Source organism: Antechinus flavipes, chromosome 2 (genome assembly GCF_016432865.1).
Source record: "Antechinus flavipes isolate AdamAnt ecotype Samford, QLD, Australia chromosome 2, AdamAnt_v2, whole genome shotgun sequence".
NCBI lineage: Eukaryota > Metazoa > Chordata > Mammalia > Dasyuromorphia > Dasyuridae > Antechinus > Antechinus flavipes.
Window position 1 is genome coordinate 30,313,110 of NC_067399.1, and position 26,664 is coordinate 30,339,773.

Genomic DNA, 26,664 nt, shown 5'->3' on the forward strand with positions numbered 1-26,664 from the left:
GAAAATTAATGGCAATCTTTCAAAAGCATTCTAATCATTAGATGTAAAACACATTTTAAATTATAAAAGCTAAAAGGTAAGACTACCCATCTCCAGGCCCTTTTAGACATAATTATCTCCAAGGTGCACTTAGTCTAATTGATTCCTAAGTGATTCATCCGAGTTGCTCTCAGACTTGCTTGGTGATCCTCCCTAGAGGTACACACTTTTATTCATAGAAGAGGGCACCACTAATTCATGAAATGAAGATACCTGAACAAATCATGCCATCATGAGGCTGAAGAGGACTCCAAAGACCTTTTAATTTAAACCAATAAACATATGACTAGGAAATACCAAAAGCAACTTGAGTAACATAATTGGATACATGCATGCATGTTATGTACCAGACTTTTTATATCCATGAAAGTTGGTATTTGTGAGACTTGGTATTAAGGAAAAATCATGTGTGTGTGTGTGTGTGTGTGTGTGTGTGTGTAAATATATATGTGTGTATATATGTGTTTATGTGTGTATACATACATATGTGTACATATAATACACAAATTTATACGTACATACGTATGCGAATATGTATGTACACTTATATACAAATATGTGTGTACATATAAGTTTACACACATAAACATATATCTTACCATCTTCAAGGAACTTACAGTCTTTGAAAGATACATTCCATGATCTTGTATTTAAACTTATAATTGAAGAGCAATCAAAACCCAATCATCCCCAAAGGTGATCTGGGAAGACTTTAGTTTAAGAGTAATGAAACAGAGAAGTCAATTATGATGAGAAATATGGATGAAGAGATGGGAGATCATATGTTAAATTCAGGGAGTGGATATTAGTTCTGTTTGGAAGGAATATGCCAATGTCAAGAGCAAAAACATGAAATAATATTCAAAAGACTGGTTCAGTTAAGATTGTAGAGGGATTCAAATTTTCAACTGAAGAACTGACATTTTATCCTAGGAAGAATAGAGAGCAAAAGACAGCTTTGGAACTAATGAGTGACATTATCAGGACTGTGTCTAAGGAAGGTGGTTTTAGCAGGCAAGGAAAATGGTTCAAGAAGGAGAAAACTGGTGGCAGAACAATCAATTAAGATACATTTTCTTTCATCTCAGGAAGCATTTACTGGAGAAAAAGAAAAACTATCCTGGCAAGTGTTGACAAATTGCTATCATAGGCTAAGCAATAGCCAAGATTTACCAAGCACAACTACCTGAAGCAGCAAAGCACTGAAGGAAAGACAAGAAGCAATATGTGACTAGTGAGTAAAATGACTGCCAATATCTGAATACTAAAGATACTTTCAAGAGAGAATTTCAGTGAAATGGAAGTTGTTGTTAACTCACAACCAATAAGTTTATATATTTATCTACTCATAAATTCATCAAGTGCTTTTTGAAAGCCAATCTTACTGCTAAGTCACATCTAATTCTTTGTGACTTCAATTTGCTGTTCCCTTCTCTAGCTTATTTCACAGATAAGGAATTGAGGAAAACAGGATTAAATGACTTGCACAGAGTCACACAGCTAATAAATGTTTGAGGCCAGATTCAAACTCATAAACATGACTTTTCCTCACTTCAGTTCAATTAATCTATCCATTATGTCAACTTTATCCAAATAATTATGGCTATCAAGTAAAAAATGGACACAGTCCAAGGTCCTGTCCTCCAAAATTACAGTGTACCCCAAGTTCTACTTCAAAACTAGCTCCCATGATTATTGAGAGGATGCATCCCTTTAACGAAGAGGCCTGTTTTCCTGCTACTACTAATAGTAACCAATTGCCAGCACTAGCAATATAAACTCAAGAAATGTGAGGAATGGTAGTTTCACCTTCCCCCCACAAAAATCTGATAGCTCTGTTTCCATTTCTTCCTTTACAAATAGCATCGCAGGAAAAAGCCCCTATGAAGATTTGAATTGGCAACTTCCTCCGTATCCCTTGATTTCTTAGCAACCATGGCTACTGAATAAGGGGAAAAAATCACTGACATCAAAATCCTAATTACTGTCATATAATTAAAAGTTAGAAACATACATAATATTATGAATAGAAATAATATTAAGAAGCATTACCTTTTGCTGAAATTTCCTATATACTATTTCCTCTATTAGAATGTGAACTTATTGAGAACAGGGATTATGTCTCTTTTTATATGTAGCAACTGTGATTTTAGTACAGCACATTGCATGTAAATATTTTAAATTATTATTTTATTTCATTAATCTCAAGAAGTTAATCAATATTTATCAAAAATTCCTTGATTAAGGTTGGAACTTCAGGGATAAAGGTTTATAGTGAGAAGGCAAATTAGAGGTCATCTAAATCCATCCGTCTCATTTTACTATTGAAAAATAAAACAGGCCCAGAGATCGCATCAAGAACAGGAACTAAATATCAGAATAATAAATTAGAATTCAGTTCCTATGATTCCTCATAAAATATTCTTTCCAGGGTCCAAGCAAAGATTAAAGGATCAGATGAATGACCCAAGTAGAGTGCTCCCTCTCCTTCTCCCTCTCCTTCTCCCTTTCCCCCCTCTTTTTCTCTTCCCCCTTTTCTCTCCCCCTCTCTCTTCCTATTTTATATGTTTTCTAAAGGAGGAAATTTTCCAATTTCCAATTTCAAAAATTGAAAATATTCCTCATCAGTATATAATAAATCTTGTTTTGGTTTTAGAATTATCTCTTTTACTTGATAGGGACAATGTTTTTTAGGTATTTAGTTTTGGATAAATACTCACTGAATAACTGGATAGCAAAATACATAAAGCTATTGGTTGTAATTTTCACATAATTGGAAGTTAACATTTCACTGAAATCATTTGAAAGTATCTTTAAGTACTTAGATATAACAGGATTTGTTAAAAAAAAATTGTGACAATAGAGTTCAAACTCAAATTTTCTGTGAGAGAAAAATAATAACATTTGCAAAAGGTGAGTTATGGGACCTCTGATTTCTTAGATGATTTGATTGGTATAGTTAAGGACTCCTGCTATGAGTTGAGTTATTATAGAAACATCCCCTTCACCCTCCCACAAACACATCTATACAATGCAGGACTTATAAAACTCATTGGCTTCCTCCTTGTAGGGTATTTCTAATCTCCACATGCACGTTCTGATCCATATCTAAAATCATGAAACCCCTCATAAACTATGACTCCTGCCCACACAATAATGTAAATGCTTCACCCATTTTCCCAGGGACTTTTCTCTCTATTTTTTTGACATGACATGAATGCACATGAAACATAAAGACGTTTTCTTGCATGACCCTTTATTTCTTCACATTTCTGACAATAGAAAACCTCCATTTCATTCATGGCATAGCTCTTCCATTAAACCTCCTGTGATCCCTAGCTAGAGCTCATTTTCTTTTCTCTGACTTCCCTTAGCACATATTTTATGTATTTCTTATTATTTTTGTTTAATTTTCTATTTAGTAAAGCTACAATCTATCACAAATACTTCTCTGTGTTGGAAATTCCCTACTAGGTTGTAAAGTTGTGGGAATTATATATTATCTGTAGTTTCTGCCCTTCAGAAATTATAATATTGAGTGATACATTGAGTAGGAACCTCATACATATTAAATATTTTCTTAGTATAAATTAAGAGTCTCAGTTAGGATCAAGAAAGCAGATCTTTGCCCAGGAGTGCCAAAGTGAAATGGTACTAATTAGCCATAGTACTTCAACAGGATAGAAAAAATAGAGCTGAGCACCTAGGTATCAAGAACAATTAAATAAAAAGTCAATGGGTAAAATGTTGGATAGAATAATGGACTTGAGTCAACTACACAAATTCAAATCTTGTCTTTTATACTACCTTCATGAACCTTAGAAAAACACAACTACCCAAACTCAGTTTCCTCATCTTTAAAATATGAATAATAATATCTTACAAAGTCATTGTGAGAATTAAATTTAAGTGTAAATTTTATAATCTTTAAAGTATTATATAAATGTTAACTATTTATTTATCATCATCAACATTATCAATTATTAGTGTTGTTAACAAGTAGTCAGATGGATAGAATAAATACCTATTCTTTTATCCCATAGCCCTGAATTTCTCCCAACAAAATTAGGACAAAATTTTTTATACTTGAATGAAAAATGGTGTGTGCATCTTTTATGTACAAAAATTCCTAAATGTGGCTTTGAAATAAGAAGGCCTAAGTTCAAATTGCAACTCTCATAACTTGATAAATGTTGGATCAAGAAAAGCTAAGTATCTTCACCTCAAACCAGAATTTCTTCACTAGAACAGTAAAAATAAAAACAATGGAGTAGATCATCTCTAAATAGCCTTCCTAAGCTAAATCAGACAGTAAAATGACAGACACATTTTTTTTTGTTTTTTGTTTTTTCACTTCACTGCTTTACTGTCTCAAGGAAAATTAAAAACTACAGCTTGTAATTCTTCATCCAGGTTCACAACTGTTGCTCACCTTATCTCACTATTCTTCCCATGCAGGAAAGAGATTAGAGTTAGGATACTTATCAAGTATCTCCTAGTTCTGAGTCAAACCTAGTGTTCCACCTAAAGTAGTGATACTCTATTTCTCAACAAAAGAGACTAAATTAAATATGGATCAATGGTGCAAGTCACTAGGATTTAGCCCTGATATTGCCATATTTTAAATATCATTGTCTTTTTGTTACTTTGTGGTTCACATCCTAGGAGACTGAATATGCACCTGTGCTGCCCAATAAGTTTTGAAAGAAATATTTGCATCATTGATCAATCTATATATAATTTTACTTCCATGTTCTAATGACTCAGATTCCTGTAAAGATGTATTTAGTACACACACACACACACACACACTCACAGAAAACAATTCCCAAACTACTTCCAATTTCCATAGCTCCAGCTTTCTTTTCCAAAATGCCCCAATCCATTATCCCCTATTATAGACTAACAGCTTGTCATAGGAATTATTTTTTTTTAATAATGGATTCAGTCAGGCCACAGAGTCTTATTTAAAAGGGGAAACATTTTGTAGTATATTTGTTTGAAAAAAAAGACTTATTATTGAAGATTAACAAATAGCTTTTTTTTAAAAAGTCAATGAATTGGATTTTTAACAATTTAACATTTAATATATTTTTGATTACTTCCCTTGTATTAATGCATGTTTGGGGATATATAGATATATAAATACAAACATTCTCTTCTGAATAAATTGACAGTATACTATTTCTCAAGATACTTAGATCTAGATGAGACCTTTGTAAAGAAATATTGTAAATTTTGTAAAGAAATCATTTTTCCATACTAGAGAAATCTGGTTAAGTCAATTTACAGAAGAGGGTTCAAAATGAAGAAGCCAATTTCCATTTCTGAAACCAATTGGAAAGATGAATGAAAGAAAGTGGCATTTTAATAAAAAAAAATCAGAACTCCTCTTCATTATGCTGTTTATCTATAGGGAAATATGTTTGGAAAATAGGAATGATGGGCTGATTATGCCACCAGAATCCACACAATTTTGAGCTAGCTAAAGGATCACAACTCTTCATTATTCCAAATCTGAAGAATTCTATCCTACTCTAATTAGCAGAGTAGTAGTCTATTGCCATATTTGGGAAAGGAAACTCTTATTTAACCTGTGTGAACTTCAGTTCTGGCTTTCCCCTTTGTAATAGTATCCAGTGGTCTATTCATTTCCCCCCCTGATTTTCCACTTTTGTGTCCAATTGGTTAAAATAGAAATCAAATAAAATAAAAGATAGAGTGTGAAATAGGCCAATAGGGTATTTTTCCTGGAATATGAAAAAAATGTACAACTAATGACCCACCAATAATTAACAAAATAACCTTAAATTTTCAGGGTAAATTGATCCTACCCAATCACCATTCCCATTAGATACTCATTGGGGGAATGCTTATGGAAGTGCCCTGATTTAATGGGCATTTTTTCAGATCCAGAAAAATAGTTTTGTAACATGGATTGAGCAGAACTTGTGTTCATTTGAATCTTTTTATTAGAAATTTATGTTTTTTATGATCTGAAGAATTTGGATCATCTCTGTTTCTTCAGAGAGAAGATGTTCTCAGTAGTATATTTTTAATTCACCAAAAAAAAAAAAAAATTCTGTATCATGAATACTGATATTGAGCTTTGGACTATGTCATGTGGTTTCCTTTCTCTTCCCTCAGGCCAAGCCCCAGAATTGTTTAACAACTGCTGCTTACAATGACAATCACACTGCATATTCTAATATCATAATAAAACAGACAAAAGAGACATTCCCCAAGTTTAAATTTATCCAGGGACCAAGCCAGAATGGTTATGTGACACTTGGCTTCAGTAAAAGAATGTTTTTTTTTTCCCCTCAGTAAGAGGAATATTTGTATTTTTTTCTCTGTTTTTGGTACTATTAAAAAAAAAAAAACTTATTCTCTAAATTCCTACTATTGCCTAATTTAGGGCATAAAGTAAGAAGGCAATATGGATTTTCATTTAGCCTTGAAGGTGAAGTATTGATTAAGATGATTAAGTGGTAATTTTAGAGTTGGAAGGAACCATATATGTATGAAGTTTTGCTCATTTATTTTACAGATTAAGAAACTAAGTTCTACCTCACTCCTTCCTTCCTATTAAAAATGATTTTTAAAAAAGAAAATCACAAATATTGAAAATGTTGTGGGAAAATAGGCACATTGATACAATGTTAGTGGACTTGTAAATAAGTACATTTATTTTAAAAGGCAACCTAGAAATGTAGGAGGAAAATACTAAACAATGCAAATTCTTTACCAAAGCTATAGAATTACTAGCACTATAATTAACAGAACAAAGAAAAAAGAAAAAAGTCCTATATGTACAAAAATATTTTAAGTAGCTCTTTTTGTAGATGCAGAAAATGGAAATTATGGAGATGTACATTGATCACAAATGGTGAACAAATTGTGATGTGTGAATATGAACTGTTGTGAATGTGAATATAAATGTGATGGAATATGATTTTGTTGTACGATAAAAGGAAATAGATGATTTCAAGGAGCCTGGAAAAGATTTGCATGCATTTATGTAGAGTAAGGTAAACAGAAAAAGGACAATTTATAACACAACAAAATTATTATATGAAAATGAAAAAGTGTATTTTATAAACTAAATAAAAATGGAATGAGCAGAAAAAGGACAATTTACACCATAACTTGTGCTTCAACTTTATCCAATAATAAAATACTTAGTGGCAAGTAACTTACGGTTTTAAGACCTCTGATCAACATAACAACCATCCATGATTCTAGAGGACCAATAACAAAACAGGCTAATGACCTATTGATTGAGAGATTATGGATTCAGAGTATAGAATTAAATATGATTTTATTTGCCCAATATTCAAAGGTATTGTGTTTTGCTTGAATATACAAACACACACACATGCATACATATGCATACATATATACAAATTTACATATACACATATATTTATGTTGAAATTTTTTTCTTTTTTTTTTCCTCTTTTTGTTTTTTACTTTTTTGGGAGTCAAAAAGAATAACAAAAGATTTCTTTTTTTTTAATAACTTTTTATTGACAGAACCCATCCCAGGGTAATTTTTTACAACATTATCCCTTGCACTCACTTCTGTTACAATTTTTCGCCTTCCTCCCTCCACCCCCTCCCCCAGATGGCAAGCAGTCCTATACATGTTAAATAGGTTACAGTATATCCTAGATACCATATATGTGTGCAGAATTGAACAGTACTCTTGTTGCACAGGGAGAATTGGATTCAGAAGGTAGAAATAACCCGAGAAGAAAAACAAAAATGCAAGCAGTTTACATTCATTTCCCAGTGTTCTTTCTTTGGGTGTTGATGCTTCTGTCCATTCTTGATCAATTGAAATTTAGTTAGATCTCTTTATCGAAGAGATCCACTTCCATCAGAATACATCCTCAAACAGTATCGTTGTTGAGGTATATAATGATCTCCTGGTTCTGCTCATTTCACTCAGCATCAGTTCATGTAAGTCTCACCAGTCCTCTCTGTATTCATCCTGCTGGTCATTTCTTACAGACCAATAATATTCCATAACCTTCATATACCACAATTTATTCAACCATTCTCTAATTGATGGGCATCCATTTATTTTCCAGCTTCTAGCCACTACAAACAGGGCTGCCACAAACATTTTGGCACATAAAGATCCCTTTCCCTTCTTTAGTATCTCTTTGGGGTATAAGCCCAGTAGAAACACTGCTGGATCAAAGGGTAGGCACAGTTTGATAACTTTTTGAGCATAGTTCCAAATTGCTCTCCAGAATGGCTGGATGTGTTCACAATTCCACCAACAATGTATCAGTGTCCCTGTTTTCCCACATCCCCTCCAATATTCTACATTATCTTTCCCTGTCATTATAGCCAATCTGACAGGTGTGTAGTGGTATCTCAGAGTTATTTTAATGTGCATTTCTCTGATTAATAATGATTTGGAGCATATTTTCATATGGCTATAAATAGTTTTAATTTGTTCATCTGAGAATTGTCTGTTCATAGCCTTTGACCATTTATTAATTGGAGAATGGCTTGATTTCTTATAAATTCGAGTCAATTCTCTATATATTTTGTAAATGAGGCCTTTATCAGAACCTTTGACTGTAAAAATGTTTTCCTAGTTTATTGTTTCCCTTTTAATTTTGTCTTTAGTTTTGTTTGTACAAAAACTTTTCAATTAATTTTCTATTTTGTGGTCAATAGTGATCTCTAGTTCTTCTTTGGTCATAAATTTCTTCCTCTTCCACAGGTCTGAGAGGTAAACTATCCTATGCTCTTCCAATTTATTTATAATCTCATTCTTTATGCCTAGGTCGTGAACCCATTTTGACCTTATCTTGGTGTACAGTGTGAAGTGTGGATCAATGCCTAGTTTCTGTCATACTAATTTCCAATTTTCCCAGCAATTTTTTGTCAAATAATGCATTCTTATCCCCAAAACTGGGGTCTTTGGGTTTGTCAAACACTAGATTATTAAAGTTATTGGCTATTTTGTCCTTTGAACCTAACCTATTCCATTGATCAACTAGTCTATTTCTTAGCCAATACCAGATGGTTTTAGTAGCTGCTGCTTTATAATATAATTTTAGATCTGGTACAGCTAGGCAATCTTCATTTGATTTTTTTTTTCATTAATTCCCTTGAAATTCTTGACCTTTTGTTTTTCCATATGAACTTTGTTATTAGTTTTTCTAGATCATCAAAATAGTTTTTTGGGAGTCTGGTATAACGCTTAATAAATACATTAGTTTAGGTAGTATTGTCATGTTTATTATATTTGGTCACCCAGTCCAAGAGTATTTAATATTTTTCCAGTTGGTTAGATCAGACTTAATTTGTGTGGAAAGTATTTTGCAGTTTTGCTCATAAAGTTACTGATTTTCCCTTGGCAGATAGATTCCTAAATATTTTATACAATCAGTAGTTATTTTAAATGGAATTTCTCTTTGTGATTCTAACTGTTGGGTTTTGTTAGTGATATATATATAAGAATGCTGATAATTTATGCGGGTTTATTTTGTATCCTGCAACTTTGCTAAAGGTGTGGATTGTTTCTAATGACTTTTTAGTAGAATCTCTGAGGTTCTCTAAGTATACCATCATATCATCTGCAAAGAGTGATAATTTAGTTTCCTCATTGCCTATTCTTATTCCTTTAATCTCTTTCTCAACTCTTATTGCCAAAGCTAGCATTTCTAATACAATATTAAATAGTAACAGTGATAGTGGGCAACCTTGTTTCACTCCTGATCTTACTGGGAATGGTTGCAGTTTGTTCCCGTTACATATCATGCTTACTGCTGTTTTTAAATAGATGCTACTGATTATTTTAAGGAAAAGTCCATTTTTTCCTATACTCTCAAGAGTTTTTAATAGGAATGGATGTTGAATTTTATCAAATGCTTTTTCTGTGTATATTAAGATGATCATATGGTTTTTGTTAATTTGATTATTAATATGGCCAATTATACTGATAGTTTTTCTAATATTGAACCAGATCTGCATTCCTGGTATAAATCCTACTTGATCATGGTATATTATTCTGGGGATGATTTTCTGTAGTCTTTTTGCTAATATCTTATTTAAGATTTTAGCATCAATATTCATTAGGGAGATTGGTCTATAATTTTCTTTCTCTGTTTTCAACCTACCTGGTTTAGGTATCAGTACCATGTCTGTGTCATAAAAGGAGTTTGGTAGGACTTCTTCAATCCCTATTTTTTTCAAATAGTTTATAAAACATTGGGGCTAATTGTTCTTTGAATTGGTAGAATTCACATGTAAATGCATCTGGTCCTGGGGATTTTTTTTTTTTTAGGGAGTTGATTAATAGCTTGTTCTATTTCTTTTTCTGAAATGGTTCTATTTAAGCAATTTACTTCTTCTGGGAAGCCTATATTTTTGGAGGTAGTCATCCATTTCGCTTAGGTTATCAAATTTATTGGCATAAAGTTGGGCAAAGTAACCCCTTATTATTTCTTTAATTTCCTCTTCATTGGTGGAAAGTTCTCCCTTTTCATTTTAAAGACTACTAATCTGATTTTCTTCTCCTTTTTCTAATCAGATTTACCAAAGGTTTATCGATTTTATTGGTTTTTTCATAAAACCAACTCTTAGTTTTATTTATTAGTTCAATAGTTTTTTTTTTTTTTTTTTTTACTTTCTATAGTATTAATTTCTCCTTTTAATTTTAGAATTTCAAGTTTAGTAATTGAGTGGGGGGTTTTTAATTTGGTCTTTTTCTAGCTTTTTAAGTTGCAGGCCCAAATCATTGATCTTTTCTCTCTCTATTTTATTTAATTAAGCCTCTAAGGATATAAAATTTCCCCTCATTACAGCTTTGGCTGCATCCCATAAATTTTGGTATGATATCTCACTGTTGTCATTATTTTGAGTGAAATTATTAATTGTGTGTATAATTTGCTGTTTCACCCAATCATTCTTTAAGATGAGATTATTTAGTTTCCAATTACTTTTTGGTCTATTTACACCTAACTTTTTCTTGAATGTAGTTTTTATTGCATTGTGATCTGAAAAGAAAACATTTACTATTTCTGCCTCTCTGCATTTAATTTTGAGGTCTTTATGTCCTAATATATGGTCAAGTTTTGGGTAGGTTCCATGAATTGCTGAGAAGAAAGTATACTCCTGTCTGTCACCATTCAGTTTTCTACAGAAATCTATCATACCTCATTTTTCTAATATTCTATTTATCTCTTTAATGTCTTTCTTATTTGTTTTGTTATTTGATTTATCTAAATCTGAGAGTGCAAGATTGAGATCTCCCACTAATATAGTTTTGCTGTCTATTTCTTCTCGCAACTCTCTTAACTTCTCCTTTAGGAAGTTAGATGCTATACCACTTGGTGTGTATATGTTTAATACTGATATTGCTTCATTGCCTATAGTACCCTTTAGCAAGATATAGTTTCCTTCCTTAGCTCTTTTAATTAAATCAATTTTTGCTTTTCTTGATCTGAGATAAGGATGGCTACCCCTGCTTTTTTTTTACTTCACCTGAAGCATAATAGATTCTGCTCCAGCCTTTTACCTTTACTCTGTATGTATTTCCTTGTTTTAAATGTGTTTCCTGTAAACAACATATTGTAGGCTTCTGACTTTTGATCCAGTCTGCTATCTGCCTCCTCTTTATGGGAGAGTTTCATCCCATTCACATTTACAGTTAAAATTACTAATTCTGTATTTCCTGCTATCTTAATGTTCCCAGATTATACTTTTCTTTTTCTTGCCCTCCTTCCCTTCTTCCCTAGTATCAAACTTATTGGTCCCACTTGCGTCACACAGTTCTCCCTCTTTAGCATTCCTCCTCCTCCCTTTGAATCCCTTCCCCTTTCTTGTACCCTTCCCTTATTACTCTTTTTCCTTTTCCCTTTTCTTCTCCCACTTATTAATGAAGTGAGAGAAGAATTTCTGTAAAACAAATATGTCAATTATTTCCTCTTTGAGCCAATTCTGATGAGAGTAGGATTCACACAATGTTCCTCTCCCTCTCTCTGTTCCCTCAGATATGATAGGTTTCCTTTGCCTCATCATCATATGTAGTTTCCCTCTTATCTCCCCTCTTCCCTTTTTCTGACACTATCCCCTTTCCATTTCTACTTCCCTTTTTCATGTTATATCAGTAAAATCAAGTTATACATATGGTTTTTAGGTATATCCACAACAGAAATACAGTTCTCAAGAGTTTCTTTTACCTTTTTCTACTTATCTTGAGTCCTGTTGTTGGAGATCAAATTTTTTGTTTGTTTGGTTTTTTTCCTTAGAAACAAATGGAATTCCTCTGTTTCATTAAATGTCCATCTTCTTCCACAGTAAAGAATACTCAGCTTAGCTGGGTAGTTTATTCTTGGCTACATTCCAAGCTCTTTTGCTTTTTGGAATATCTGATTCTAGGTCCTTCGATCCTTTAATGTTGAGGCAGCCAGATCTTGTGTGACCCTTATTGTGGCACCTCAGTATTTGAATGGTTTTTTTCCTGGCTGCTTATAAGATTTTTTCTTTAGTCTGAAAATTCTAAAGTTTGGCCACAATATTCCTCGGAGTCTTTATTTTAGGGTCTTTTTCAGAAGGTGTTCGATGAATTCTTTCAACGCCTATTTTCCCTTCCAGTTCTATTACTTCTGGGCAGTTCTCTTTGATGATTTCCTGTAAAATAGTATATAGGCTCTATTTTTCATTATAATTTTTGGGTAGTCCAATGTTCCTCAGGTTATTTCTCCTAGATCTATTTTCCAGGTCTGTTGTTTTTCCAAGTAAATATTTGACATTTTTTTTCCAGTCTTTCATTTTTTTGGTTTTGCTTGACTGATTCTTGACATCTCAATGAATCAATCATTTCTATTTGTTCAGTTCTGATTTTTAGTGAGTTATTTTCTTCATTAGCTTTTTAAACTTCTTTTTGTATATGTCCAATTGAGTTGTTTTGCTCTATGAAATTTTTTTTTCCATTTCACTATTTTTTTTAAGTGAGTTATTTTCTTTTTCCAATTCACAAATTCTATTTCCCTTCACTTCTTGGGAGTTTTTTGCCTTTTCCAATTCACATTTCACGAAGTTGTTTTCTTTTTCCACTTTATCAAATTTTTCTTTTAATGAGTTATATGCCTTTTCTGTACTCTCTTGTATAGCTTCACTTTCCTTTCCCCATTTTTCTTCTAGTTCTATTTAACATTTTTAATAGTCTCTTCTAGGAGAACCTTTTGTATTGGGGACCAATAATTGTCTGGAGACTGTCTGCTATTGGTCTCTTCAGAATTGAAAAACTGCTTTCTTTCTGTATAGAAATTATGAATCGTTCTTTTGATTTTTTTACTCATTTTGTTGAAGCCTGTAGGGGCCGGAGGTTACCAGCTTCCTCTGCAGAGCAGTGATATGTGTACCGACGGGTAGCTGTCCTGCCAGCCAGCTACAAAAAGCAGTGAGGTACTGGAGTGCTCTGGAAAAGAGTTCCCCAAGCAGGAGTAACTCAGGCCTACAAGGCCGAGCTGGGAAAGTGCCCTGCAAAGAACCCCTGCTGTGTGAGATAACGACTGCCCTGGGGCTAGACACTGAGCAATGAGAGTTTCACTACCCCAAGTCAAAGCCTTCCCTGGGGCTGTAGGTATTAGTAGTTGAGCAGTGAATGGATTTACAGGGATGGGAAGTATCTGCCCAGGTAGTACAGTCTGCTGGGGAAGTTCTATTGCCCCAGGCCAAACTCCCCACTGTGCCAATTAGAGGCTTCCCCAGGTTGTGCCCCCCCCTTGCCCTGCAGATTTGTAACTGACCCCCAGCAAAAACCCCAAGCTGCAGGATGTGGTTGGAGGGCTGCATTACAGTCTGCCTGAGTTACTTCTGGGTTTGAGTGGTTACAGCCAGATCTCGTTGGGTTCTGGTGTTTTTTAGAGTACCCTCTGTTTTAGGCTTTAATTTCTCTGCCAGTTTACTGCTTTGTAGTCAAAGCAGAGCAGTTAGCCTATAGCAGAGTGGTCTCTATAATTTCTTTAGCCAAAGAGATCACCCCGCCCCTGGTCTGCTCAGGAGGCTAGTCTTTCGCTGTCGGTGCTAGTCTGTTCCTGGCCCCTCAGAACAAACCTTTCCTGGTGATCTTCCAGACTGATATCGGCTGGTATATTGTAGTGCTTCTAATCTTCATGAATTTAAGCAGTGAAGAGCTATTTTTGAGGCTGAATTAAATAGTTGAATATGAGGAGAATGAAGGGAGCTTAGAAAGTCATGTGTGCCTTCTCCACCATCTTGGCTCCGCCCCCAGAAAAGATTTCTTTAAAAATTAATTTAGTCATTCTACAATTGATAAATGATCAAAGGGTGTGAACAGGCAATTATCAGTTATATGAAAAGGTGCTCTAAATCATTATTGATCAGAAAATTGGAGATTAAGAAAACTCTGAGGTACCACTACACACCTCTCAGATTGGCTAAAATGACCAAAAAAAATGATGATGAATGTGGGAGGGGATGTGGAAAAACTGGGATACTAATACATTGTTGGTGGAGTTGTGAACTGATCCAACCATTCTGGAGAGCAATTTGGAACTATGCCCAAAGGGTTATCAAACTGTGCATACCTTTGATTTAATAGTATTTCTACTGGGCTGGTATTCTAAAGATTTCATAAAGGAGGGAAAGGGACCCACATGTGCGAAAATGTTTGTGGCAGCCCTTTTTGTAGGGGCAAGAAACTGGAAACTAAGTGGATGCCCATCAGTTGGAGAATGACTGAAAAAGTTATGGTATATGAATGTTATGGAATATTATTGTTCTATAAGAAATTAATAGCAAATGATTTTTACAGAGGCCTGGAGAGACATACTTGAACTGATGCTACGTGAAATGAGCAGAACCAAGAGATCATTATACATGGCAAAAGTAAGATTATATGATGATCAACTCTGATGGACATGGCTCTCCACAACAATGAGATGATTCAGGCCAGTTCCAAAGATCTTGTGATAAAGAAAGCCATCTGCAACCAGAGAGAGGACAATGGGAACTGAAAATGAATCAAGCATGATATTTTCACTTTTTGTTGTTGTTTGATTGTATTTTTTTTTCTTTTTCATTTTTCCCTTTTTGATCTGATTTTTCATGTGCAGCATATGTATAGAGGAATTATACATGTTTACCATATATTGGATCACTTACCAACTTGGGGGAGGGGTAGGAGGAAAAGAGGGGAAAAATTAGAATAAGGGCTTTTGTAGGGGTGAACGTAGAAATTTATCCATGTATATATTTTGAAAATAAAAAAGCTATTATTAAAAAGTTAATTTAAAAATTTGGACCCATGTCCTAACACATCAAATTCCATTTAAAAAAAATTGTGTCTTGTGCAGCCTAGATGAATTAATTAGTATAAAATTAAATTAAATGAGAAGGAATCTTAAGATATATGGACTTTACATGTAAATTTCAGATTCATATAATTTTAGACTTCAAGTTGGTAAGTACAGCAGGTGATGAGTAGAAGCAGTTTATATTGACCTTTTAAAAATTAATTATAGATATTTTGTTATATCAGATTCTGAAAGTGATGCCCCTAAAAAGGAGTGAGTGACTAGAGAAGCTCTTCTCACAAGAGGGGAAGGAAAAGAAGTTGTACAAGTATTTTTAGCAGATTTACAACCTCATTGTATTATCAATGACTCAAACTGATTGGTTCCCCAGCATCTCAGCTGGATTCAACTGCTTACAATCTTAGAATATGATAATTTTTAATTTATATCTCATTCTTGAACAATATAATACCATTTTCCATTTTCTCCAGTTGTTATTGCATTAATCAAATAGAAAGAAAATATCCTTATGTTGAATTTAAGGGAAAGTGTTTTTGCAACTTATTGGAAGATGATTTGAAGTTGAAACTTTATATAAATAGAACAGAAGCTTACTGAAATAGTTTACAAAGAGATGATTAGGTTCTGAATAAGAATGGTTTAGAGGAGTTTGTTGTGACATGTAACATTATGGCAACATTATAAAATTTTGCAAGAGGGTAAAAAGGAATGGGGGTCTGTGAAAATTATACCCAGGTTGCAAACTTGGAAGACTAGAATATGATGGTATATTCTCTAGTGAAAGGAAATTTTGGAAGAGGTAGATTTGGGGAAATAAATAAAAGTAATGAGATGTATAATATAAATCACCACATATGTTCCATACATTTCTTCTTATCTTATATGAACCACTCCATCCCATTCCATTCAAAAGAGAAAAAAAAAAAAGAGACTATGGTTCTTAATTGTCCTACAATGAAGAGATTATACTGTAGGGGGCAAATCTATGAGGTAATTTAGGGGTAATATACTAAAAAGGAAGAAAGATTTTCCCAATGAAAATGTTTCCCACAGGAAGGAAAGGAGAGAGAAAGAAAGGAACAGAGGAAGGAAAAAAGGAAGGGAAGGAGAAAAAGAGGGAGGGAGAAAAGAAAGACAAAAAGAAGGAGGAGAGAAAAGCAGAGAGATTGAGAGAGAGAATAAAAAATCAGGAAAGGAAGGAGAAAGTAAGCTCTTCAATAGCCATGATAATCATTTATTGATGTCATAACTGTTTCCTTTGGTAAGATATTTAAATAGATTTTAAAAGAGACAAGAGAGTGATCCTAGTATTTATTGAGGCTAGCATATTCCCTGGAAGTTGGGGCTGTTTTTGAGCATTAAATAATAATAGGTGACATTTATATAACCCCATGAAGTAGATGGTACAAATAGAAATGCCCCCATTTTAAAGATAATGAAATTAAGATCATGAGAAGTTAAATGACTTTCTCATTACCCTACAGGTTTAAATGTCTGAGGTAACAATCAAACCCAAGCCCTCTAATGGCACATTTTTAATTTGGCCATGATGGCTCATACATCTTAATTTTTAAAACCTCACTGGTAAAAGGAGCCTAATGTCAGGTATTTCTAGTCTAATTCAGCCACAACTTTCCTCTATGACAAAAGCAACTCTCAGACCTGTCTTTGAAGATTTCTAACGAAATGAAATTTCTAATGAAATAACACCCAATAATTTCCCTGAAAGCCTGTTCAGATTTTGGACAGCTCCTCTCATTAAGAATTTCTTTTGTTATTTTTAGTTCAAATTTGTTTACCTTTTTATATCTTGTAACCTGTGTTCCAAATTCTGTTTTCTGGAATTAAGCAGCAGATATCATCAGTTTTTGAGGGGCAGTGGAGATAGGGATAATTGTAATAATAACACTGGAAGGTGAGTTTATTTCTTTTTTTTTCTTTCATTTTAAAGTGGATTGTCAAAGAGGAAAAAAAAATAGCAAATTCCTGATTTTATTTCAAGTAACTTGGAATCATTTGGGGGAACTGTTTTTGTGTTAGGCAGTTAAGGATCCCACATTATAAATCATATTTAACTGCAGATGTGTAGGCATTTCCGCCTTCCCATAGCAACCCACAGAGGTTTACCTCCTATAATTGCAAACAAACACAACTCTGACCCATGCATGGGAAGAATGGCCCGATGGAGCCAAGAAAAAGATGAGGGTTTAATGAGTATTGTTTGTTGCATCCCCTTGGTGCCCAGAGGGTTGGGGTAGATGTTATTCATGACTGAACTGAGCTCACAGGCAACAGTTCCAGGTGCTACATAAAACTAATTAAGGTAATAGCAAATTCCCTGCCCATATGGAGTTTACCATCTAAAAAAAATAACATGGCCATGGGAAGGCATCTTTGAGGAAAAAACATAAAAGAAAACAATTTGTCAGTTAGTTATTTGAAAGAAATCTTTGTTTAAATAGTGTCTTATGAAACAATCTAGTATTCTTTCTCCTGGAGAATGAGAAAGAGAAGGATATAGTAGTCCTAAGAATGAATAATACATGGTATATGAAATTTTGCTAAACTCTTTCTTCCAAACATACAACGATCAGCCTAGTTCAAGACCTCCTTAACTCTTACTGCACTATTGCAACTTCTGAAAGGATGTTTTCCTTCTGTCAGCCTTTCATTCTCTCATTGATGTGCCTGCCAAAATTGTTTTTCCTCAGCAATCTGGCCATACCCCTCCCCTGCTTGGAGAAAACATTTAATAATTCTTTATATTTGTCTAGGATAAACTACAAACTTCTTAGTTTGACAGGGAAACCTCTTCACAACCTGGATCCATTGACCTTCCAAGTAGATTCACTTCAGTCCTCTGAACACAGTTTAGGCTCTGGATAAACCTACTTGGAGCTCTTTTAAATTGACATTTCATTCCCTAGCATTCCCTAGCTGTATTCCTTTGAACAGACTGCTAACCAATGCATAAGTGTCCTTTCTTACTTTCACAATTTAAAATCCCTAGCTTCATTTAAACATTATTTAAGATCCAACTAAAGCATTACTTCCTGTGGAAAACTTTTTCTTGGAGAGAGAGAGAGAGAGAGAGAGACAGAGATAGAGAGAAGAGAAAAAGAGAGGAGCGTCTATATGTATATATACATATATATACATGCATACATATGTATTGTAAATATATATATATATATATATTACATGATGTATATGTATACATATATACATAAGTGCATATGTATACATCTGTGTGTATATCTTTGTGTGATACCTTATTCTAGTATAACAGCATTTCCTTGAAGGCACGTACCATTGTTGTTTCATCTTCCTATTTCAAATGTCAAATACTATGTAATGGGAACATAGGGATTAATAAATGTGTGTTGGATTGAATTGGTTTGGGAAAAGTGGTAGGGAAGAAAAGAGATAAAAAATTTAAGGAGAATAAATTTGGAAGGACAATCAAAATCTCTGAGGATGGATATGTCAACCAACTTGTCAACAATTTAAAAATGATAACAAGATATACTTTTGAAGTTCAACTCTTTAGGTGAAAAGAGGTTACTGTGGAATAACACATTACAACTTGATACTGAGGAAGAGTAGAGAACGACTATAAATAGCTCAGTACTGATGAAAAGTCTGGGTGAAAGGCAAAAGGAAGCTTGGCTGTGGATGTGTCTGGTGACAAAAGGTAAGGCTGATGCTATAAAAGTCAATATTACACAGGATCTTAAGATCTATATAGATTTATAAGATCCAAAGTAAGTTGGGTATGGTTAGCAAGGACATGGAAATGTTAAGCATTTACATCTTAGGTGTCAGCAAACTTAAATGGATGGGAATGGATGAATTTAATTCAGGTGGTCACTTCTGTGGGCAAGAATCCCTTAAAATTAATGTAGTAGCCTTCTCAATCAATAAAAAAGTGAGAAAAGCAGTAATGGGGTCTAATTTTTTTTAATAATATAATGATATCTCTTCAAATTGAAAGGAAACCATTTAATATCACAGTAACAAAAGTTTATGCTACTGCTGCCAAAGAGGCCAGAGTTTGCTCAGTTGAATAAAAACCAACAACATCAACAAACAGCATCAAAAACAAACAAACAAAAATGTCATCTTCATCATAGGACATTGGAATGCTAAAATAGCAAACCAAAAGTTAATAGGAATAAGAGGCATGTTTAGCTTTGGAGGACCAAAATGAAGCAGGGCAGAGATTAACAAAATTTTATCAAGATAATTCTCTGGTCTTTTCTTTTCTTTTAATAGGCCATTATTGTTTCAGATACATGAAAAGTTTGTTTTCCACATTCACCTTTGCAAAATTCTGTATTTCTAACTTGCCCCTCTTCTTTCTTTCCCTACCAAATGGCAATCTGTTATGGGTTAAATATGTGCAATTCTTCTAAATATATTTCCATATTAGTCATGCTGCAAAAGAAAAAATAGATTAACTGTGGAGAAGGAAGGAATTTGTGATCAAAGAAGAATTCAAGTATATTATTGAATGCAAAATGGATAATTTTGATTATATTAAGTTAAAAAGGTTTGCGCAAACAAAACCAATACAGACAGCATTAGAAGGGAAGCAATAAGCTGGGGGAAAATTATCAAGGTTCTGATAAAAGGCTCATTTCTAAAACATATAGAGAATTGACTCAAATTTATAAGAATTCAAGCTATTCTCCAACTGGTAAATGATCAAAGGATATGAACAGGCAATTTTCAGATAAAGAATTTAAACCATTTCTAGTTATATGAAAAGGTACTCTAAATCACTCTTGATCAAATAAATGAAAATTAAAATAACTTTGAGCCACCACTATATACCTCTCAGATTGTCTAAGATGACAGGAAAAGAAAATGATGAATATTGGAGGGGATATAGCAAAACTGGGATACTAATACATTGTTGGGGGAGTTGTGAACTGATCCGACCATTTGGGGTGAGCAATTTGGAACTATGGCCAAAGGGCTATCAAACGGTGCATACCTTTGATACAGCAGTTGCTTCTACTGAGTTTATATCCTAAAGAGATCTTAAAGGAGGGAAAGGGACTCACATGTGCAAAAAGTCTGTGGCAGCCCTTTTGTAGTTGCAAGAAATTGGAAGCTGATTGAATGCCCATCAGTTGGAGAATGGTTGAATATGGTATGGTATATGAATGCTATGGGATATTATTGTTCTATAAGAAATTATCAGCAGAATGATTTTAGAGAGGTCTGGATAGAGTTATACAAACTGATGAGTAGAACCAAGACACCATTATATATGGCAAAAGCAAGATTATATGATGATCAACTGTGATGAGCATGGCTCTCTTCAACAATGAGATGATTCAGGCCAGTTCCAATGATCTTGTGATGAAAAAAGTCATCTGCAAACAGAGAGAGGAGAGCAGGAACTGAATGTGGACCAAACATAGTATTTTCACTCTTTTTGTTGTTTGTTTGTATCTTGTTTTCTTTCTCATTTTTTTTCTTTTTGATCTGATAATTCTTGTGCAGTGTGATATTTGTGGAAATATGTATAGAGAAATTACACATGTTTAACATATATTGGATGATTTGCCATCTAGGGGAGGAAGTGGAAGGAAGGGAAAGAAAATTTTGCAAGGGTGAATGATGAAAATTATCCATGAATATATTTTAAAGATAAAAAGCTTCAATTGAAAAAAAAAAGAAAAATCAAATCAAAAGAAAAAAAATATTGTTGCTGTTGTTTATTTGCTTGCTTTACCCCCCTTTCATTTTTTTTATCTGATGCCCATTCAACTGAGTGGAGAATGATTGAATAAGTTATGGTATATGAATGTAATAGAATATTATTGTTCTATAAGAATGATCAGCAGGATGATTTCAGAGAGGCCTGGAGAGACTTGCATGGGAAAATATTAAGTGAAATGAGTAGAATCAAAAGAACGTTTTACACAATGGACTCGGCTCTTTTTGGCAATGAGATGATTCAGGTCAATTCCAACTGACTTGTGATGAATAGAGCCAATTTCATCCAGAAAGCAGAATATGGGGACAGAATGGGAATCAAAACATAGTATTTTTAACTTTTTGTTGTTATTGTTTACTTGCTTGTTTCTTTTTTATTGTTTTTGTTTTTTGTGCAGCATGATAAATGTGAAAATATATTTAGAAGAATTGTACTTGTTTAAACTATATTGGATTGCTGTCTAGGGCAATGGAAAAGGAAAGAGAGGAAAAATTTGGAACACAAGGTTTTGCAAGGGGGAATGTTGAAAACTATCTTTCTACATATTTTTAAAAATAAAAAGCTATTATAAAAAAAGGGCTGCTACAAACATTTTTGGACATGTGGATTCTTTTCCCTCTTTTATAATTCCTTTGGGATATAGACTCAGTAGATACTGCTGGATCAAAAGGTGTACACAGTTTGATAGCTTTTTGAACAACATTCTAAATTGCTCTCCAAAATGGTTGGAGTTGTTTACAATTCCACCAACCATGTATTAGTGTCCCAGTTTGACCACATCTCCTCCAACATTCATCATTATTTTTTCATGTCATCTTAGCCAATCTGAGATGTGTGTAGTGGTGGCTCAGAGTTCTTTTAATTTGCATTTCTTTAATCAATAGTGATTTAGAGCATTTTTCTTGTGATTATGATATTAATTTCTTTATTTGAAAATTGTCTGGCAAACATGATTTTTCAAAAATCCCCCAAATAACTGTACCTGTGACCATAACTAGAAGATCAATATTATATATGTCATAGATGTTTAATTATATTATTGAATTTTATACAGGCAAATATTTTAATTCAATTATTTTAAGAAAAATACTAATTTTATAAGCTTTGGATTTTGACTTGAACATGCTTAAATCAAATTGAAACCTTTTTAAGTTTTATTCTCTATTTAGATGAAAATGCATACTCCATAATTTCTCCAATTTGTTTGTAAAAGCTGTGTGTACTTTTGAAACTCCTATATTAAATCATCAAAATCATCCCTTCAGTACAGAGAAACATCTAATTAAGGCCTCCAAATGTTGTATTGCTTTATGGTTCTAAAACTCACCTGGGATATGACTAATAGGAGATATGCAACTTGGGATTTTTGCCTAATGAAAACATCTGTAGGATGGTGACAAGGGAGACACAGATCACTCAGGATGACTTCAATAGCACTTAGCAGTGAACATATGTTTAAAGCAAATCTCGCTGCTCATTTCACTGTCACTTAAGCATTCAAATCTTTGAATAAGTCTTTAAAGAAGTCTTTGGGCTCAATTCCACTCTTCAAGCTTTGAAAATAGATTGCTTTTGACAACTCTCCCTCTCTCCATCAGACAGTAATGGCTGCAGTGGTAAAGAGATATGTGGTATCTACATTTTGCCAAAGAAATAAATCCTTCATGCACATGACCTCTTCACAAAGGGATGAATGGGTTTAAAAGAGACCAGTGGATATAGTTGAAGAGTAATATATTCTGGTAATTGTATTGGTATTTATTTGTGTTTATTATTCTATATTCAGCCAGTCATACTAAAAAAAAAAGAATAATAAAATTGAAAGACAGAAAATGACCTTAGAAATGACTTATTCTAACTGTAGCCAATTGAAAATATCTATAATACAACAGACAGATGATCATTAAGCCTTCAATTGTACAACTTGAGTAATGGGGAACTCACTACTATTTCTGCATTATATTTCACTTTGAGATAGCTATTATTCTTAGAAAAATTTCCATAGCACTAAAATGCTTTGCATTTTTTCATTGCAAATTATTCATTGCAAATGTATCATAATTTGCCAAGTGGGGCAGGGAGCATACAGATTCTCTGAGACTTGAAGGAAGATAGGAATTGTAAGATAGAGAGATGAAGAGGAACTATATTTTAGTCAAAGTGGATGAACTATGTCAATACAAGATCAGGAGATGGGATGCTAAGTGTAATGGGGAGCCTATTAGGTCAATTTGGCAGAAGCACAATGTACATGAACAAGTTCAATAAGAAACAAATATGGAAAAATAGACTAGAGACAAGTTGGTAATGAATGCCTTTAAATGCTAGTATGAGAAGTTTTCAGTTTATCTGAAAATCAACAGAGTAAAATTGAAAGTGTGTGTGTGTGTGTGTGTGTGTGTGTGTGTGTGTGTGTGTGTGTGTAATAGTCAATACTGTGTATTATTCAGTTCATTGCATTGAATGAACACTTGTCAAGTACCTACTATGTGCCAGGTACTATGTTAAACACTGAAATAAATGATTATTTTGGCAGCTATGTAGGACATTAATTGAAGACAAGGAACGAAAGCGGAAACTGGGAAGCTAATTAAGGGGCTATTACAGTAGTCCTGGGGAAAAGGTATTTGGTAAATCATTGTTGATCCAAATGATTGTTCGTAATGTCTGGAAGTTGCAATTATTTCCTTTTAATCCCTGATTTTCAGTCTCTTCTTATTCACTTATTCTTTCCATGCCAGTTACAAAAATTGCCAGATTTATCTCATCTTTAAAAACAAAACCAAAGGGAAAAACTCTTGATGACTTCACTAACCTCTCAAAATATCACTTTATGCCTTTCCTTATTTTTTTCACAATTATATTTATTGTGTGTGATATATCTCTATTTCCTCAAAATGATCCCTTTACAAACTTCTGATTTAATAACTCAACTAAAAGTGATCTCTTCAAAATCGCCATCGATCTCTTAATTGTCATACCTTGCATTTGATTTTGCCTGGTTTTGTTCTATTCCCAGTCCTCATTAGTTTGATTTCTGTGCAGCCTTAAATACTATTCAGTCTCCTTCTTTGACTTCCTCTGCTTTCTTAGTACTCCATCAATGTCTAACTTCTCTTTTTCCATTCTCTTGTAAATTTATACTTATTTTTACTACCAACAATGTCTATTTAGCCTCCAGAACCCTATCCTGAATCTTCTTTTCACCTCCACATCACTCTATATGCTCATATCATCTGCTCCCATGCTCCTAGTTATCTTGTCTATACAAATTACTCCCAGATACAGACATAGCCAGTCAAATGGCTCTAATTTCCTATTAGTCACTATCCTCTTAGTTATATAAAAGTGATGATGTAATGTCATCTCAAACTCTCCATGTCTAAATCAGAATTCCTAGCTTTTTATCTCCACCCAAGTTTCATCATAATTTTCTTATTTCTTTAGGACATATCACTATCTTTATGTTCACATAAATTGATAATGTGTAAATTTTCAACTCATTCCTCTTTCATATGTTTTACATCTAATCAATTGCCAAAGGGCCTTCATTTTTCCTTCACAGAATGTTGCTCATCATTTTTCTTCTGTATATTTACAAGATTAGCACTATAATTTAAAAACTTATTTCTTGGATATAACAATATTTTCATTACCCTCCTTGACTCCAATTTCTTCTGTAGTCATTGCATCGTGCATTTTTTAAAATGATACACCTTAAATATAGATCACACCATCATCTATTTGATCAAGAAACTTCCATATCCCCCTTTTGCCTTTAATATAAAATGTAAACTCCTCTATTTGAGTTCTAACATAATTCACAATCTAGGTCTCCCTACTTCCATAAACACAGTAAATATTTCTCTCATTCACACATTCTGAATTCTAGTCAAAATAGACAGATATTCCCTAAATAGAGTATTCCCTCTCTCTTCTTGCCTGTCCTCTTATCTGTACTTCCACACCATTCTTCAGCTGTAAATTAACACTGGACCTTCCTTCAGCAAGTAACATATTTTTGGTGACTCTAGAACAACCATTCATCCCTATAATCTTCTTAAACTGGAATCTTGATTTTTTGGGGGGCATGGTCCCACTCTGTTGAACCAACATTCCCCTCCTGCCTATAATTAAACTCTATATTTCTGGGCAGCTACCATCTTCAATTAAAATGTAAGTTCCCTGAAGGAAGAGAACGTATTTTTTTTTTTTCAGGAGTTAGAGCCATACTTCATAAATATTAAATGTTTAAAATGTATATGTTACCTGCCTGACTATTTTTCATTATTTTGCATGACCTATTTCAATGTCCTATATGTTATGTTACTCAAATTTTATGTCCTCTAGAAATTCTATCATTCTTCTCTATTTTTCCCATCATTCTACTTTACATAATGAGTTTTTGGTATTTATAACAAATATCTAAATATTTACAATATATCTTCCATAAGGTAATACAAGTTCAATGAATTCAGGGACAATTTTATTTTAATTTTCATATTCCCAGTTCTACCACAATACACAGTACATGGTGTATAATGTTGTTGAATAACAATAAATACAAATACATTAGCTGATCTGAATTTATTCAAGATAGCTAAGTAATTCAGGGATTAGGCACTGAACTTGATATTAGGAAAGTCTGAAGTGAACCCCCTCCTCCAAATACTAGTTTTGTGACTCTGGGCAAATCACTTAATCACTTCATCTGTTTAAAAAAAAAAAGCATAATTAAAACACATACCTCAGAGTTGAGATGAGGATAAAATGAAGTAAGATATATAATGTTTTATAAACCTTAAAAAGAATATGAAATTTAGCTATTATTGCTAATAATTAATCTCATTTCAACATCTTACTCTGATCATTTGGAAATATAAGCAAGGTGATAAGCTTTCTATTTAGTTATGTATCACATTAAACCCCACACTACCCCTCTTTTCATTTTCATTGGAATCATTTCCTAAGTTTTGCCAAATAATTTATATCATTTTGCCCAAGTAGAGCAAACTAAAACAAGTATGCCTTGGGAGTAGTTTCCTGCATTTTAAAATCCCACTTAACTGAGACAATAAAATATTGAGAACTGGGAGTAATTCTTTTCCAAGGAATCAAGAGATAGTCAAAGGAATGAGATGGTGCACATGTAAATTCAAGAGCTCACAGTTGACTTTACATTACCTCGATGGCTTGCCTAATGAATAGGAGATAAATAGCCCTGAGACACACTTTCCTGTCCTCCCTTTATGCTAGGGCCTGTGTACATTTCTATTCTTTAATGATAATTTCTCAACATTTCAAGGTAAAGCTATTGGCTTGTTTTCTTTGGAGTGCTAATCATTAGAGATTTCTGGACAGCATCCAGGACTATAAATTAGGGTAGGCTATCAGCTGTGGTTGACTTATAATGCTGAGCTGGGAGATTAAAAAGCCCACATGCAAAAAATAACCTTGGATCAATTGGAAGGGAAAATAATGAAATCAGAGACAAGGAAACTTGCCCCAACCACAATACCTGATTAAAGAACTGATAAAGAGGAACTTGGGGAGGTGGGGAAGGGAGATAGCATGGCAAAATAT